Consider the following 17,539-nt stretch of genomic DNA (forward strand, 5'->3'; position numbering starts at 1 on the left):
TTAGTTCAAAGAGTGGACAGTAAGTCACACTTAAACTTTCTACTTTTACAATTGGGTGTTTTGTGTGCATAGACTTAGAGTTATCCCCATCTGCTGTTCATAGCCAGCCAGTTATTTTGCAATTTGACTGCATAGTAGAATGAATATGTACGATCCATTCATCTTTTAATCTTCTTAATACATCAGCATGGTGAGAGCATGCTTTAACTATGGAATGTTTATTTGCAGACACAAGGAACAACCATGGTGCAAATAGAAACAAAAAGTGACAACTGGAGTTTTGCAAGGAATTTATTGAAGTATAATTAGCAGAGAGGGACTGGAGACATCTACCATGTTAACTATAGATTTGACCTCTTTCTAGAGAGAACAGCCCTATTCTTAAGTATGTCATTGTCATTCCTTAAAAGGAGAAGATATAACTTTCTGGTACTTTTTTAACAAGATTGAATGTACTAAAACATATGAGTGGGTTTTTACGGCCTCGCTTGAGGTCAACGGACATTTCTGTTGTTTGCCCCTCACCCGCTCCAATTCTGTTGCAGGCAAAGCAGTAGAATTCCAATGTGTGTTTGCTAAGATCTGCTGCTTATTCAAGTTGCAGGAAATAACAAAAACCAAATTAATAATGTGAATAGTTGCACAATAATCTAGTAAATCATATTTGTACCTATTTCCTGAAATCAACTGTACCATAACAATAACACTGATGGTGACGTACTTTTGGAAAATCCGAAGGAAGGGATAAGACCGTGATTGTAGTGCAAAGTTATTTTTTTTCTTTAGCACAGTGAACAATTACCAGTTGAACCGTGGAGACAGTGGCCAGGATTTTGGCAACAGTGTTGGTTCTTTTACTTACATGGCGAAAAACTGCAGCAGGCGACGGTGCAGAGGGACCTCGGGGTCCTTGTGCATGAGTCGCAAAAACCCAGCTTGCAGGTGCAGCAGGTGGTCAGGAAGGCGAATGGGATGCTGGCCTTCATAGCGAGGGGGATTGAATATAAAAGTAGGGAGGTCTTGCTGCAGCTGTATAGGGCATTGGTGAGGCCGCAGCTGGAGTACTGCGTGCAGTTTTGGTCGCCGCACTTACACAAGGATATTTTGGCCTTGGAGGGAGTGCAGAGGAGGTTTACTAGGCTGATGCCGGAGTTGAGGGGGTTGAGCTATGAGGAGAGGCTGAATAAACTAGGCTTGTACTCGTTAGAGTTTAGAAGAATGAGGGGAGATCTCATTGAGACGTATAAGATGATGAATGGGATGGATAGGATAGAGGTGGAGAGACTCTTCCCGCTCAGAAAGGACAGTAGGACTAGGGGGCACAGCCTCAAGATAAAGGGGAGGCGGTTTAGAACAGAGTTGAGGAGGAACTTCTTCACTCAAAGGGTGGTGAATCTCTGGAATTCTCTGCCCGTTGAGGTGGTGGAAGCTGCCTCGCTAAATATTTTTAAGACGCGGGTTGATGGGTTTTTGATAAGCAAGGGGATTAAGGGTTATGGGGAGAGGGCGGGAATGTGGAACTGAGACATGACAGATCAGCCATGATCTTATTGAATGGCGGGGCAGGCTCGAAGGGCTAGATGGCCTACTCCTGCTCCTATTTCTTATGTTCTTATGTTCTTATTGAATGGCGGGGCAGGCTCGAAGGGCTAGATGGCCTACTCCTGCTCCTATTTCTTATGTTCTTATGTTCTTATTGAATGGCGGGGCAGGCTCGAAGGGCTAGATGGCCTACTCCTGCTCCTATTTCTTATGTTCTTATGTTCTTAACGTCGTGTTGGAATTGTGTGCCACTTACTTTCTCTAATTTTTTCCCATTTCCCGAATGAATTTAGAATTCTAACTGTGGGTGGCGTGCATGGGAAATGCATGCAATTCAATGCCAGGGAAAGTTTTTCATTGATGAAACATGATGTCAGCTGACAATGCAGCAGGTATGGGTAGCCTATTAAAGAGCCTTCTGGTCAAACAGGGAGATACAATGAGATTACACCTCTGAGCTAGTGTCCTTTCACCAAACTTAGATTTATTTGTATGGTCAGCAACTCTCAGGCAGGTACATCCTCATGCAGAGCATAAACCTGGAGTGGCAGTAATTCAGACATTCCATATTATATACACAGGCAGGGTCTCTGGTTGGACAAGCCACTGCCTTCATCAGAGAGTCATGATGTGGAGTTGCCGGCGTTGGACTGGGGTAAACACAATAAGAAGTCTCAGAAGACCAGGTTAAAGTCCAACAGGTTTATTTAGTAGCAAAAGCTAGTAGCTTTCGGAGCACTGCTCCTTTGTCAGGTAAATGGGAGTTCTGTTCACAGTTGGCAGTTTGCAGTGTCGATGGTAGTCATGATATAGAGATGTCAGCATCGGACTGGGGGAAAACAGAACAGAATTTCCACTTACCTGACGAAGGAGCAGCACTCCGAAAGCTAGTGGCTTTTAACATAAGAACATAAGAACATAAGAAATAGGAGCAGGAGTAGGCCATCTAGCCCTTCGAGCCTGCCCCGCCATTCAATAAGATCATGGCTGATCTGTCGTGGCTCAGTTCCACATTCCCGCCCTCTCCCCATAACCCTTAATCCCCTCTCTTATCAAAAACCCATCAACCCGCGTCTTAAAAATATTTAGCGAAGCAGCCTCCACCACTTCAACGGGCAGAGAATTCCAGAGATTCACCACCCTTTGAGTGAAGAAGTTCCTCCTCAACTCCGCTCTAAACCGCCCCCCCTTTATCTTGAGGCTGTGCCCCCTAGTCCTACTGTCCTTTCTGAGCGGGAAGAGTCTCTCCACCTCTATCCTATCCATCCCATTCATCATCTTATATGTCTCAATGAGATCTCCCCTCATTCTTCTAAACTCTAACGAGTACAAGCCTAGTTTATTCAGCCGCTCCTCATAGCTCAACCCCCTCAACTCCGGCATCAGCCTAGTAAACCTCCTCTGCACTCCCTCCAAGGCCAAAATATCCTTGCATAAGTGCGGTGACCAAAACTGCACACAGTACTCCAGCTGCGGCCTCACCAATGCCCTATACAGCTGCAGCAAGACCTCCCTACTTTTATATTCAATCCCCCTTGCTATGAAGGCCAGCATCCCATTAGCCTTCCTGACCACCTGCCACACCTGCAGGCTGGGTTTTTGCGACTCATGCACAAGGACCCCGAGGTCCCTCTGCACTGTCGCCTGCTGCAGTTTTTCGCCACGTAAGTAATAGTCCTTCCTACCATTATTCCTACCAAAGTGGATAACCTCGCACTTGCCAACATTAAATTCCATTTGCCAGTTCCTGGCCCATTCGTCCAGCCTATCTAGATCCTTCTGCAGACTCTCCACACCCTCCGCGCAATTTGCCGTTCCACCAATCTTGGTGTCATCAGCAAATTTCGACACCATACACTCGGTTCCCTCCTCCAGATCATCTATATAAATGGTAAATAGCTGAGGCCCCAGCACCGACCCCTGGGGCACTCCACTAGTCACCAACCACCAATCCAAATAGCACCCATTAACCCCCACTCTCTGCCTCGTTTTTGACAACCAATCCTCTATCCACGCTAACACCCTACCCCCAACTCCATGCCCCCTGACCTTCTGCAATAACCTCTTGTGAGGTACCTTGTCAAACGCCTTCTGAAAATCAAGAAAGACCACATCCGTTGGCTCTCCTCTATCCACCACCCTAGACACATCCTCATAGAACTCCAATAAATTTGTCAGACACGACTTCCCCTTAACGAAACCGTGCTGCGTCTGCTCTATCAAGCAATTCCCCTCAAGATGCCTCACAATTTCCTCCTTGATGATGGATTCTAACATTTTACCTACAACAGACGTTAAACTAACCGGCCTATAATTTCCTGCCTTTTGCCTGCCACCCTTCTTAAACAACGGCGTAACATTAGCCGTTTTCCAATCTTCCGGCACTTCCCTGGAATCCAGCGATGTTTGGAAAATAACCACCAAGGCATCCACTATCACCGCTGCCATTTCTTTCAGAACCCTTGGATGCATTCCATCCGGTCCTGGGGACTTGTCCACAATCAGTCCCTCCAGTCTGTCGAGCACCGCCTCTCTAGTAACAATAATGTCATTGAGACCCTCCAGTCCCACCACCTTTCCATCGCTAACACCCGGCAAATTATTCACGTCCTCCTCCGTGAAGACCGAAACAAAAAAGTTATTCAAGACCTCAGCCATTTCCCCATCCCCTACCACTAAGTCCCCCCTCTCATCCTCTAAGGGTCCAACGTTCACCCTAGCCAGTCTCTTCCTTTTTATATATTTATAAAAACTCTTGCTATCCTTTTTTATATTTGCTACCAAATCAACCTGTTGGACTTTAACCTGGTGTTGTAAGACTTCTTACTGTGTTCATCAGGGAGCTCATATTCTAAGATGTCCATACCATGGGCTTCGGTAAAGTCATTAAACTCTATGTCATGGCCCAACTTTCCTGTTAACATAATGAGAGCACAAAGGTGACATGGATGTTTTTCAAAATTAATTTTCATCTGTAAAAATTTCACATTACATTGGTTTCACCTCATTCATCTGTACATCACTGTTGTTTGTTGCTCCATCAGAGAGCTAAATATACTGACACGTCTCATGGCTGGCAGGCATTGATGGTTACAGGGGAATTAGGGACATTTACTTTGTTGTGAAAGAATAGTCCCTAAGTCAATATACAAACAATGATAGTGAAGAGCAGTATGACTCCAAAATTTAATGCCACAGGACTTTCTAAGGAACCAGAGGGGGAATTTCACAATTTAGTTGTTTGCCCCTTAGCCAACTGACACTTTCTTTTCTGCATATTGAACAAAACATTGATTGCAAGTATAATAAGAGTGAATTAATTCAATCCAGTAGGGGGATATTTGTGATGTATATTCTGAATGTGTTTTGCTGTTGCAACTTTGCTCATTATGATGGTTGTTTACATGCTCCACTCCTATTTACCCTAGTGGATGGAGTAGTGTTACTAACAGTCTATAAGGGAAATAAAAACCTGCCACTTGCATTCAGGACAATCCCTGATAAAACACCTCATGCTAAGAGCCCTCCTTGCTGGAGTTGGTGTAGAGTCATTGCAATGATGGTCTTGTCAGTATTAACAAAATAAATTACAAATGCCTCCTTAGGCTATGCCCCCATATGTCTTATAAAATCGATCCACCTGAGCATTACACTATGGGTATTTATGAATTTCAGGAATCCCTTCTTCATAATTTCTCGAAGACCATCTCTAGGTAACTTGAAGACAGTTAAGACTTCATCTCAGAACAATGGCAGCACTGACCACACTCATGACAGATGGTATGACTGATCTTATGGCCTAAAAGATCACCATGGGTATGGAAAGAAAATTGACTTGTATTTATATAGTGCCATTCCTCCTGACCACAGGATGTCCCAAAATGCCATTAAAGTGTAATCACTAATTACAGGTTTCAGGTGCTGGGAAGCAAGTACAGAGGAGATGTTAGGGGAAAGTTTTTCACTCAGAGGGTGGTGAGTGAGTAGAATCGGCTGCCGTCGGTGGTGGTAGAGGCGAACTCGCTGGGGTCTTTTAAAAGACTTCTGGATGAGTATATGGGATCTAATGGCATTGGAAGTTACAGATAGTTCTATGGCTTGGTAGGTATAGATGTGATCGGCGCAACTTGTGGGCCGAAGGGCCTGTTTGTGCTGTAGTGCTCTATGTTCTAATGTAGGCAACACAACCACCAATTTGAACACAGCAAGCTCTCACAGCAGCAATTGTTGATGGCCCCATCATCAGTTTTTGTGACCTTCCTTGAAGGATGAATATTGGCCACGACACTGTGACAGTTTCCTTTGTGCAATGGGATCTTTAACAAAAACAGAAAATGCTGGAAAATCTCAACAGGTCTGACAGCATCTACGGAGAAAGAATAGAGCCAACATTTTGAGTCAAGATGACCCTTCGTCAGAGCTCAAGATATGGGAAATAGGACAAGATGTATACTATGAGGGAGGGGGGAAGGGGTTGGGAGAGCTGTAATTGATAGGGCTATCATAGACAAAAATATAAAGGGAATGTAAATGGTGATTATAAAAGGCTGAGAATGGTGCTAAGTGCGTCCATTAATAGATCAGAATGTATGAATGGCAGAACAATGGTACAGAGTATCAAAGGACAAACTAAGGAATGTGACTGTTGGCCCTAGTAAAGTGGAGAGGACTGTGGTGGGGGTGCAAAACAAGATAGAAAACAAGATTTTAGAAGTGGAAAAATAAGAATAGGAATATAAAGTAATAAAAATGGATGAATAAGATGAAAAAAAGAAATGGAGATAAGGTGAAGGTGGAGGGGAGAGTTCATCTTCTGAAGTTGTTGAACCCAATATTCAGTCTGGAAGACTCTAAAGTGTCCAATCGGAAGATGGGGTGCTGTTCCTTCAGTTTACACTGGACTTCGCTGGAACATTGCAAAAGGCCAAGCACGGACACATGGACAGGAGAGGAGAGTGGTATGTTGAAATAGCAAGCGTAGGAAGGTTTGGGTCCAGCTTGCAGATGGACTAAAGGTGTTCAGCAAAGCGATCACCCAGTCTGTGTTTGGTCTTTCCAATGTTGATCGATGTGTGATCGATATTCCACTTGTCACACATATCCTGAAAGAGCTTATCAACAAAATTAAAGGCCATTATTGCTACTGATCTTTAACATAGAAACATAGAAAAACTACAGCACAAACAAGCCCTTCAGCCCACAAGTTGCACCAAACATGTCCTACCTACGAGGCTTACCAATAACCCTCCAACTTACTAAGTTCCATGTGCTTATCCAAAAGTCTCTTAAATTACCCTATCGAATCTGCCTCCACCACCACTGCCAGCAGCCGATTCCACGCACCCACCACCCTCTGAATGAAAAACTTACCCCAACACCTCCTCTGTACCTATTCCCCAGTACCCTAAACCTGTGTTCTCTTGTGGCAACCATTTCAGCCCTGGGAAAAAGCCTCTGAGAGTCCACTCAATCAATACCTCTCATCATCTTATACACCTCTATTAGGTCACCCCTCATCCTTCAAGGAGAAAAGACTGTGCTTCCTCAACCTATCCTCTTAAGGCATGCCACCCAATCCAAGCAACATCCTTGTAAATCTCCTTTGCATCCTTTCTATGGCTTCCACATCCTTCCTGTAATGAGGTGACCAGAACTGAGCATAGTACTCCAAGTGGGGTCTGACCAGGGTCTTATACAGCTGCAGCATTATCTCCCGACTCCTAAACTCAATTCCTTGATTGATGAAGGCCAGTATACCATACACCTTCTTAACCACATCCTCTACCTGCGCAGATGCTTTGAGTGTTCTATGAACCCGGACCCCAAGATCCTTCTCATCTTTCACACTGCCAAGAGTCTTACCCTTAATATTATATTCTGCCATCCTATTTGACCTGCCAAAATGAATCACCGCGCACTTATCTGGGTTGAAGTCCATCTGCCACTTCTCCGCCCAGTCTTGCATCCTATCAATGTCTTGTTGCGACTTCTGACATCCCTCCACACTATCCACAACACCTCCAACCTTTGTGTCATCTAGGCACACCAAAATACTGTGGCTACAAGAACAGGTCAGAGGTTAGGAGTCCCGCAGCAAATAACTCACCTCCTGACTGCCCAAAGCCTGCCCACCATCTAGAGGGCACAAGTCAGGATGGAATGCTCTCTACTTGTCTGGATGGGTGCAGGACCAACAGCACTCAAGAAGCTCAACACATCCAGGACAAAGCAACCTACTTGTTTTCAACCCTTTCACAAACATTCACTCCCCCCAACACCAACAAATAGTGGCAGCAGTGCCTACCATCTACAAGATGCCGTACAGGAACTCATCAAGGCTCCTTAGGCAGCACCTTCCAAACTCAGGACCACTGTCATTGAGAAGGAGAAGAGCAGCTGACACATGGGAACATCACCAGTTGGCGGTTCCCTCCAAGTCACACACTGTCCCAACTTGGAACAAGATCACTGTTCCCTCACTCTCACTGGATCAAATTGTTGGAACTCCCTCCCCAACAGCATTGTAGGTGGGCCTAAACCACCAGAACTGCAGCAATTCAAAAAGACAGTTCACCACCTTCTCAAAGGAAATTAGGATGGGCAATAAATGCTGGCCTAGCCAGCAAGGCCCACACCCCATAAAAAATTAATATGAACTAGGGAAGCAATGCCATTATTGAGTGGGTTATTCAGGGAGCAGAACGGTAGGTAGCGAGAGGTCACAAACCAGGGAAGGAGAGAGGGAGAGATCCCAAATGGAGGTGCCTGGTAAGGGACAAAGACAGAGGACAGAAATAGGTTCCACTAAATTAAGTTAAAAGAAAGGAGTAGAGAAATAGGCTTCAGCTGAAAGGAAATGTTGCAGGAAACAGACCATATGTCAAGAGAAGACCATGAAGATCTGAGAAGGCCAAAATTTGTTGACTCCGTGCTGCAGGCCACTGGGGCAGGAGTAGCCCTTTGGAGCAATGGTGTTCCTTTTAGCACTGCCAAATACCTGAAATTATGCTTGCAAAAAGATGCTTTAGTGTACTTAGAAATCTAGAAGAGGGGCAAATCTCAGAAGCTAAAATTGAAACCCTGCCAGCAGCAGCACAGTGGCACCGCAGTTAGCACTGCTGCCTCAAAATGCCAGGGGCCTGGGTTCAATTCCAGTCTTGGGTGACTGATGGTGCAGAGTTTACACATTCTGCCCGTGTTTGTGTGGGATTCCTCCGGGTGCTCTGGTTTCCTCCCACAATCCAGAGATGTGCAGGTTAGGTGGATTGGCCATGCTAAATTGTCCTTGTGGTTTTATTCACTTAGTAAGTATCTTGAACCTCAAACTTTGTCTACTTTAAACAAAGCGTCATTGGTCCCAAACCGTATCAAGCCCCCTTCCGCCTACCACTCCTGCATCCCACAACAACCCAAGATCTGGCCAAGGATCATAATATTCTGCTCATTCTGCATACTAAAAATCACAGTATGTACCCTCCTCTCTGCATCTGCTGACGAAGTGGTCTGTGGATTCTGTAGGCTGTACTCAAAATGACATAAACTCTCATCAATGATTACAAAAGTTCTAATACGATCTGCCAATGAGACCCATGGGTGGGATTGCTTGGCCATTATTGCACCAAGAACAGAAAATCCTGCCCGAGTTCAAAAGACCTTTCCATGTTCTGTTAATCCTGATATGTTCAGGCTGTGTAGATCCACACTGTGGGTATGCCGGCGTTGGACTGGCGTAAACACAGTAAAAAGTCTGACAACACCAGGTTTTAGTCCAACCTATTTATTTGATAATATTCTCACAAGCTTTCGAGGGGTTACCCTCTTCGTCAGGTGAATGTCTGAGGCCAGAACTCTCCATTCACCTGACGAAGAGGGTAACCCCTCGAAAGCTTGTGAGAATATTATCAAATAAATAGGTTGGACTAAAACCTGGTGTTGTCAGACTTTTTACTAGATCCACACTCCCATATGCTAAGTAATCTTTTATAGCTTGCTTGTCTGGTTCAGACACATCTCAATCAAGAAACCATGGCCACGATTCTCCTATCCATGCCTGCCAATTTTCTGGTGGATCAGGCAGGAGACATGCATCTGCGGCCTTGAAAGGGGATTTGTTCCCGCGTGGGGAACGCATGTGCATCACCCAGGGCCAGCGAGGAGTCACCCACCAGACCACACTGGAAACTGGTGGGAAAGCAGGTAAATCTTTTTTTAATCTACTTTAAGTATCTAGATGGGTTAATTATTGGGACTTTTCAGGTCCCGATTGAATCTCTCACCCCATCAGGAGCACATTCCGATGGTTAGACTAGCTCCCCATGTTCGGGAAGCTAGCGCGAGACCCTCCAGCTGAGCCAGCCTGTGCCTCCTGGCACTGCCCAAGAGGTAAAGTACCCATGCTTAGGGGACACCTTGGCACTATCCATCGGGCATCAAGCAGTGCAAAGCAGGTAGGGCTCATTGTGGACGAGGTCTAGGGATGATCGGTGGAGGGTAGGAGTCCCGCTGCCATTATGCTTTGGGATTGGTCTGGGATGGAGAGAGGGCAGCGACTGGGGTGGGCGGGGGTGGTGGTGGGGACTGTCTCTGAGGGGGGGGGTGGTGCCTGACCCTGGGGTGTCAGTGGGTTGGGGGTGTTGTCTCTTGGGGAATCCCACTGCTGGGGCCTGGACATTGGGGTGCCCCAAGATGGGCGGGGTAGGGCAGGATGGCCCAGGAATTGTTGTGGGGGCCACAATCAGGCCATAAGGGGGTCTAGAGGGGCAGTACCCAGGCTGGCTAGCAATTGGGCTGGCCAGCAAATGGGATTTTGGCAGTTTGGGGCCACTGCGCTTGCGCAGAATTCCAGAATTGTCAGACTCTGGCGTGAATAGGCCCCACCTCCCTTCAATCTTTGGTGAGATTTGCAACTGGGCCCTCTACATTGCAAGAGTGCGGAGATTCAGGTAAGAAGCTGAACAGTCAGAACTGGTGCAATCTAGACCAGTTTTACCGCCAATTCAGCACTTTTGGAAGAATCTTCCCTCCCCCCATAGCTCTGTAAGCTGTTTAAACATTTTGAATTTGAATAGTAGGTCAGCTGCATCCCAATTCAAACTGGCTATTCTGACAATATCCTTCTAACCCTTCATAAGAGCAAATTACTGTGGATGTTGGAATCTGAAACCAAAAGAGGAGAGTTTTGACAAAGAGTCATCTGGACTCAACGTCAGCTCTTTTCCATCCTTACAGATGCCGCCAGACCTGCTGAGATTTTCTCTTTTGATTCCTCTAACCTTCTTTGTTTTATTCAATTTATTGTTCAGCCACTGCTGAAGTCATTTGTTACAATCGCAGCTTTCTCTGGCCAATGCTTTTGATGGTTTTATTTGTCTTTTCCTGTTTGACTTTTTCATTTGCTCACTCTCTTCCAGCCCACAACCTGGTCACCCACCTTTCCCTATTGAACTAAACCTGTACTCGTCCTCTTAATGCACTGCAATCCCACTAACTGAACTCACACGCCATGCACTGCAATCTCACCATGAGGAACCCATCTACTTACTAACATTTTAATTGAACACTATCTCAGTGTTGTGTCTTCCACGCAGTCACCCTCCTGCAATTAAAACAGTATCTGAGGCTGCAAGTTTGTTGCGGTCTCATGTCATGTACCATACTGATCATTACATCATACCTGTACTTAATCTTACCGTCATGCCTTTTCATCATCGCTGAATATCATGTCTTATTTTTATAATGATTTAAAGGCAACACACTCAGAAATGATGGTGTAAGCATGCTCTGGGTTCATTTATTTAGACTTGGTACATAAGTACAGCTATACAAAGGTACAAGTTCAAAGACATCAGAAGTAGAGCTGTGTGCGCTGTGTTCTCCTCACAGGTCAATGTGAAACTGAGACTGGATCACATGACACACTTCCAGTGATGGCATATTGCTAAACCAGTCTGCCAATCCAGCTCCTCAGAGCTAACAGCGGCACTTCAGCTACATGGGGCTTTTTCTCCTTTCCACACTCTGACCAAATCTGACCGATCCTTGAACTGCTTTTCACTAATCTTTGAACTGATTTGAGTAACCGAACAAAACACTTCAAGAATGTCTCTCTATTACTAGACAGGATCAAATATAACAAGTATGGGAACATTCTGTGCCCTGAATGTTATAATCTATCTTACAAAACACAAAGGGACAAAAAATATAAATTGATTTCATGACAAATTGGATAGGTTCTGTCATGGCTGGGTAATCCTCAGGTTAACTTTGATGTGGTTAAGTCAAAGATATTCCTATCTGCTGACAAGCAAATAACAAAATATCTCCAAAGTGTTACATATCCAATTTCTACTCCTTTTAATCTCAGTAGATGCCACATCTTGAAATGACTGGCATTTTACACAAAGGAGAAGGAGAAAATAAAGGATGTCATGGTGGCATGGTGGTTAGCACTGTTGCCTCACAGCACCAGAGACTCGGGTTCAATTTCAGCCTTGGGTGACTGTCCATATGGAGTTTGAACATTCTCCCTGTGTCTGTGTAGATTTCCTCCCAGAGTCCAAAGATGCATGGGTTAAGTTGATTGGCCATATCAAATTGCCCCTTAGCGCCAGATGTATTAGCAGGGTTACAGGGAAAGGGCCCAAGTGGGGGTGTTATCGGTGCAGGCTTGATGGGCTGGATGACCTCCTTCTGAACTGTGGGGATTCTACAATTCTACGAGAAACAACAAAGAAAGAAATGGAAGAAGAAAAATAAGTTAACTGTAAGTAATGATAGATTTGGATGTTGAGAAACAGAATCCATGTCGAGTGTAAGCTTGATGTACCAAAGCTACAGTGTTAATTTGATAAATCTCTCATCATGCCTTTGAGTTAATGTTGTTTGAGTAGAAGAGAGTCAGTAGCACCCACACTCTCTGAAGGAAAGCTAGTGAAACATAATCAGCATGCCAGCACCTACTTAAAAGCTACATCTCTAAGCAAATCTAATTCGTAGCGCACGAGCATATTAATTATCTTTGAGAACTAGATTGCTATTATATTGCTTTACTCTACTGCAACACTTCTGTTTTGGTTGATAACTATCATTTGTTTACATTGCAGTTGAAACCTTACTGAATGAGGGGAGCTGTACTCATTCATGACAGAGTTTTCCTCAACCAATTTTCCCTGTCAATGTTTCCCATTGCCTCCTGTCTTGAAGACCTTGACTGACTGTTTAAAAATGCTCAATGATATATCTGTGTGGTAAACATTATCTAGATAACAAGTATAAAATGTCCGTTTAGAGAAAATCACACAAATCTTAGGGATCACCCAACTCTAATTCACCCAAAGTAAATCTTTTTGATGAAATTTGTCCAGGCTTTAAAAATTATATCAATCAGTGTCTTCCCTGCAGCTGGTAAAATTGTTTTGGGACATGTATGGGTGCCAGGAACAGTGATCCATGCATAACAGCTTCTTCCCTGCTACCATCAGACTTTTCCATGGACCTATCTCACATGAAGTTGATCATTCTCTACACCCTAACTATGACTGTAAGACCACATTCTGCATCCTCTCCTTTCCTTCGCTATGTGGTTGACTCTCAACAGCCCTCTGAAATGGACTAGCGAGACACTCAGTTCAAGGGCAACGAGGGATGGGCAATAAATGCCAGCCAGCCAGCGACACTCATGTCCCATGAATTAATAAAAAAAATTGAAAACAGTACAGTGGTTAGCACTGCTGCCTCAGAGCGCCAGGGCTGCACTGCTGCCTCAGAACTCGATTCCTGGCTTGGGTTACTGTCTGTGTGGAGTCTGCATGTTCTCCCCATGTCTGCATGAGTTTCCTCCAGGTGCTCCGGTTTCCTCCCACAGTCCAAAAGATGTGCTGGTTAGGTACATTGGCCATGCTAAATTCTCCCTCAGTGTAACCGAACAGACGCCAGAGTGTGGTGACTAGGGGATTTTCACAGTAACTACATTGCAATGTTTATGTAAGCCTACTTGTGACACTAATAAATAAAGTTAAATTTACAATTAGCTATGTGTCTTCTGTGCTTGCAGTCTCGATCTTGTGGATAATCTTTGACCTTCTGTGAGTTTCAGAGTTTTTATCTTGCATAGTTTGCCATGGTGTCCAATTCTGTTGTACTGGGAGTATTGGGCTGAAAGTGAAGGACATCGGTCTCGCCTTTGGGAGCACATTGCTCCACAGCGTTAGAATGGTCACTCTGCTGGCTGGTTTGGGAATTGCTTTCCCTAGCCTGAAATGACCTGTATCTTTGCTGCTTTCCTGTAACTTAGCCTCTGCTTATTTTTACCTCTTAAGCTGGTTCTGTGCTGCTCACAGATTCTGACTGCCCAACTATCTGGTTTGCCTTTTCCAGGGTTAAATCTTCTGTTGCTTGCATGAGATTAGATAGTGCACCCACCACTGTTCTGTCTCGGATAAATTCAGATTTAATTTTGTTATTCGCTACCTTCTGCCATCCTGTACAGATCATTGATGAATGAATTGGCAGGTTCTCCTGGATACTGGACTCACTTATTAAATTTAGTTCTTCTGAGTATTTTACTCTTTCTTAGCTCAAAATAAACATCAAATAAATTTAGTACTTCTTCAAATACAGCAGATTATTCATTAATTCTCTGTTTTGCAGTAATATTGTCTGCTATTGGGCCTGCCGAGTAAAGCAGTTTGTTAACCTACCATGCTTCTGACTTTTTGTCTAAACCTGAAATGATGCTGTATGTTAGGAATCTTTTCCTCCAAGCTCCCCAAGTATGTGATTGATCTGGACCCTGAATTGGTCAGATTTGATTTAAAAATATGGGTTTCTGATCCATGGTTCAATATGTTGAATTTCAAGATAGTAGCTGTGATTCTCCCAATTTTTTAGCGCAGCGGGTCGGGAATCTAGCTTTTCCAACTGAAGAGGCAGCCTGACCACTGAACGATTGAAGAGTTTCTCCGGGCTTGCTTTCTCCTGGAATTTAAAAATCTTAGCTCACCCCTGTTAGGTCTGCTGACTGTGCAGTTGGGTTTCCAAGAAATCTTATGGAGTCTTCCACTGCAGTGAGGAATTTTAAATATCTGCCTTCCGCTTCGAAGTCTTTCTTTAGAGCTATTCTTCCTCTGTGCCTTTGATTCTGGAGCTTCTTTACAGGTTAGACTATTTTGCTGATTTTTTTTCCTCTGTCTTGCTGCATTTTAGTTTGCCTGCGTGGCCTTGGGCTTTTTTAACAAGCTTCCATCATTCATGTTGGTTACAGTTCAGTAGGCCTGAAGAAGCCTTTGTAGTCACTCTGTCTCATCATGCAGAGATCACATACCCCGACCAGGAATAGCTGAAAGGTTGTCCTTAACTCACTAACATTTTCTGGGAAAGCTATCAGCATCTGCTGCAACTACATTGGCAATTAGCCTGTGTTGGCCTCACTGATAATTGCAATGGGAAGACAAAATGATCCAATGCTAGAAAGACACCCACAACCAATCAGTTATTTTTAAAATTATTTAACTGTTCTTGTGGAGTGGTGATCAGCAGAAGTGCCTCAGTGGAACCCACAAATTTCCTGGGCGTAAAACTGGAATTATATCCACCATGGAGTGGTATCAATGATCATGACAAAGCTTGCAACTTCAGTGGGAGAAGTCTGTTGGAACAGGGGTTCAACAGTGTGAGGGCACACCGATAGTCTCCCTGCTGCCACCCTGAACCCTGACTCCCAGGTTCAACTCCCCGTCTCCCCACCCTTCAGAAAGTGGCAGATTGTGGTCAAGTACTTCAAAACAAGTTTTAATTTCTCCCCGGGGAACATTTTCCAATTGTAGATGCACCATCACAAAGATAGTATATGATATTTATGCAGATGAATTGCGTATCTTAGATGACATATCTTGCACATTCTCAGGTACCAAGGTTTGTGGAGATTAAGGTTACATTATTTAATGTTACGCCGTTGTTTAAGAAGGGTGCCAGGCAAAAGGCGGGGAATTATAGGCCTGTTAGTTTAACGTCTGTTGTAGGTAACATGTTAGAATCCGTCATCAAGGAGGAAATAGCGAGGCGTCTTGAGGGGAATTGCTTGATAGAGCAGACACAGCACGGTTTCCGTATAGGGAAGTCGTGTCTGACAAATTTACTGGAGTTCTATGAGGATGTGTCTAGGGCGGTGGATAGAGGAGAGCCGGTGGATGTGGTCTTTCTGGATCTTCAGAAGGCGTTTGACAAGGTACCTCACAAGAGGTTATTACAGAAGGTCAGGGGGCATGGAGTTGGGGGTAGGGTGTTAGCGTGGATAGAGGACTGGTTGTCAAATAGGAGGCAGAGAGTGGGGGTCAATGTGTGCTATTCGGATTGGCGGATGGTGACTAGTGGAGTGCCCCAGGGGTCGGTGCTGGGGCCTCAGCTATTTACCATTTATATTGATGATCTGGAGGAGGGAACCGAGTGTAGGGTGTTGAAATTTGCTGATGACACCAAGATTGGTGGAACGGCAAATTGTGCGGAGGGTGGGGAGAGTCTGCAGAAGGATCTAGAAAGGCTGGGCGAATGGGCCAGAAAATGGCAAATGGAATTTATTGTTGGCAAGTGCGAGGTGGTCCACTTTGGTAGGAATAATGGTAGGAAGGATTATTACTTACGTGGAGAAAAACTGCAGCAGGCGACGGTGCAGAGGGGCCTCGGGGTCCTTGTGCATGAGTCGCAAAAACCCAGCTTGCAGGTGCAGCAGGTGGTCAGGAAGGCAAATGGGATGCTGGCCTTCATCGCGAGGGGGATTGAATATAAAAGTAGGGAGGTCTTGCTGCGGCTGTATAGGGCATTGGTGAGGCCGCAGCTGGAGTACTGTGTGCAGTTTTGGGCGCCGTACTTACGCAAGGATATTTTGGCCTTGGAGGGAGTGCAGAGGAGGTTTACTAGGCTGATGCCGGAGCTGAGGGGGTTGAGCTATGAGGAGAGGCTGAATAGATTAGACTTGTACTCGTTAGATTTAGAAGAATGAGGGGAGATCTCATTGAGACGTATAAGATGATGAATGGGATGGATAGGATAGAGGTGGAGAGACTCTTCCCGCTCAGAAAGGATAGTAGGACTAGGGGGCACAGCCTCAAGATAAAGGGGGGGTGGTTTAGAACAGAGTTGAGGAGGAACTTCTTCACTCAAAGGGTGGTGAATCTCTGGAATTCTCTGCCCATTGAAGTGGTGGAGGCTGCCTCGCTAAATATTTTTAAGACGCGGGTTGATGGGTTTTTGATAAGAGAGGGGATTAAGGGTTATGGGGAGAGGGCGGGAATGTGGAACTGAGCCACGTCAGATCAGCCATGATCTTGTTGAATGGCGGGGCAGGCTCGAAGGGCCAGATGGCCTACTCCTGCTCCTATTTCTTATGATCTGATGTTCTTATTTCTACTTGACAGTGCTTTGGGAAAGCTTCATTCTCTTTGGCTGGATCAGTTCAAAGATATGCAGGTTAGTTTGATTCGCCATGTTCAATTTCCCCTTCATGTCAGGGGGTTAGCAGGGTAAATACGTGGGGTTACGGGGATAGGGCCTGGGTGGGATTGTTGTTAGTGCAGCCTTAATGGGCCAAATGGGCTCTTTCTGCACTGTAGGGGTTCTATGACTCTATGAAAATAATGCACCATTTAGTAGAATGACATAGGTAATCATGTCTTCATTTTCAGCATGGGTGACTGGACCATGTTCAGGAATGGAAACTTCAGAGGTTCAGGCCCCAACCTTGGCCTAACACCCTAGACCCGATGTCAGAGTTACAGCAAGAGCTCACTGGAATATCCAAACAATTTCAAGGCCAAAGTCTTGTTTTATTATCCATCTATATCACTTTAAAAAGAATACCTTTCAATGAGTTCCCTTCTCCTTTTGTTATTTTAGATAACATAAAGCTGGGGTTGCCCTTGACCATTCACCAGGAGGTGTACATGAACAATCCAGTAAATAATCCCTCTTCATTTTTGTCTTCTTTCCAGCCTCCCCTCCATCC

This window comes from Carcharhinus amblyrhynchos, chromosome 8 (assembly GCF_965287045.1).
Source record: "Carcharhinus amblyrhynchos chromosome 8, sCarAmb.v2.hapA, whole genome shotgun sequence".
NCBI lineage: Eukaryota > Metazoa > Chordata > Chondrichthyes > Carcharhiniformes > Carcharhinidae > Carcharhinus > Carcharhinus amblyrhynchos.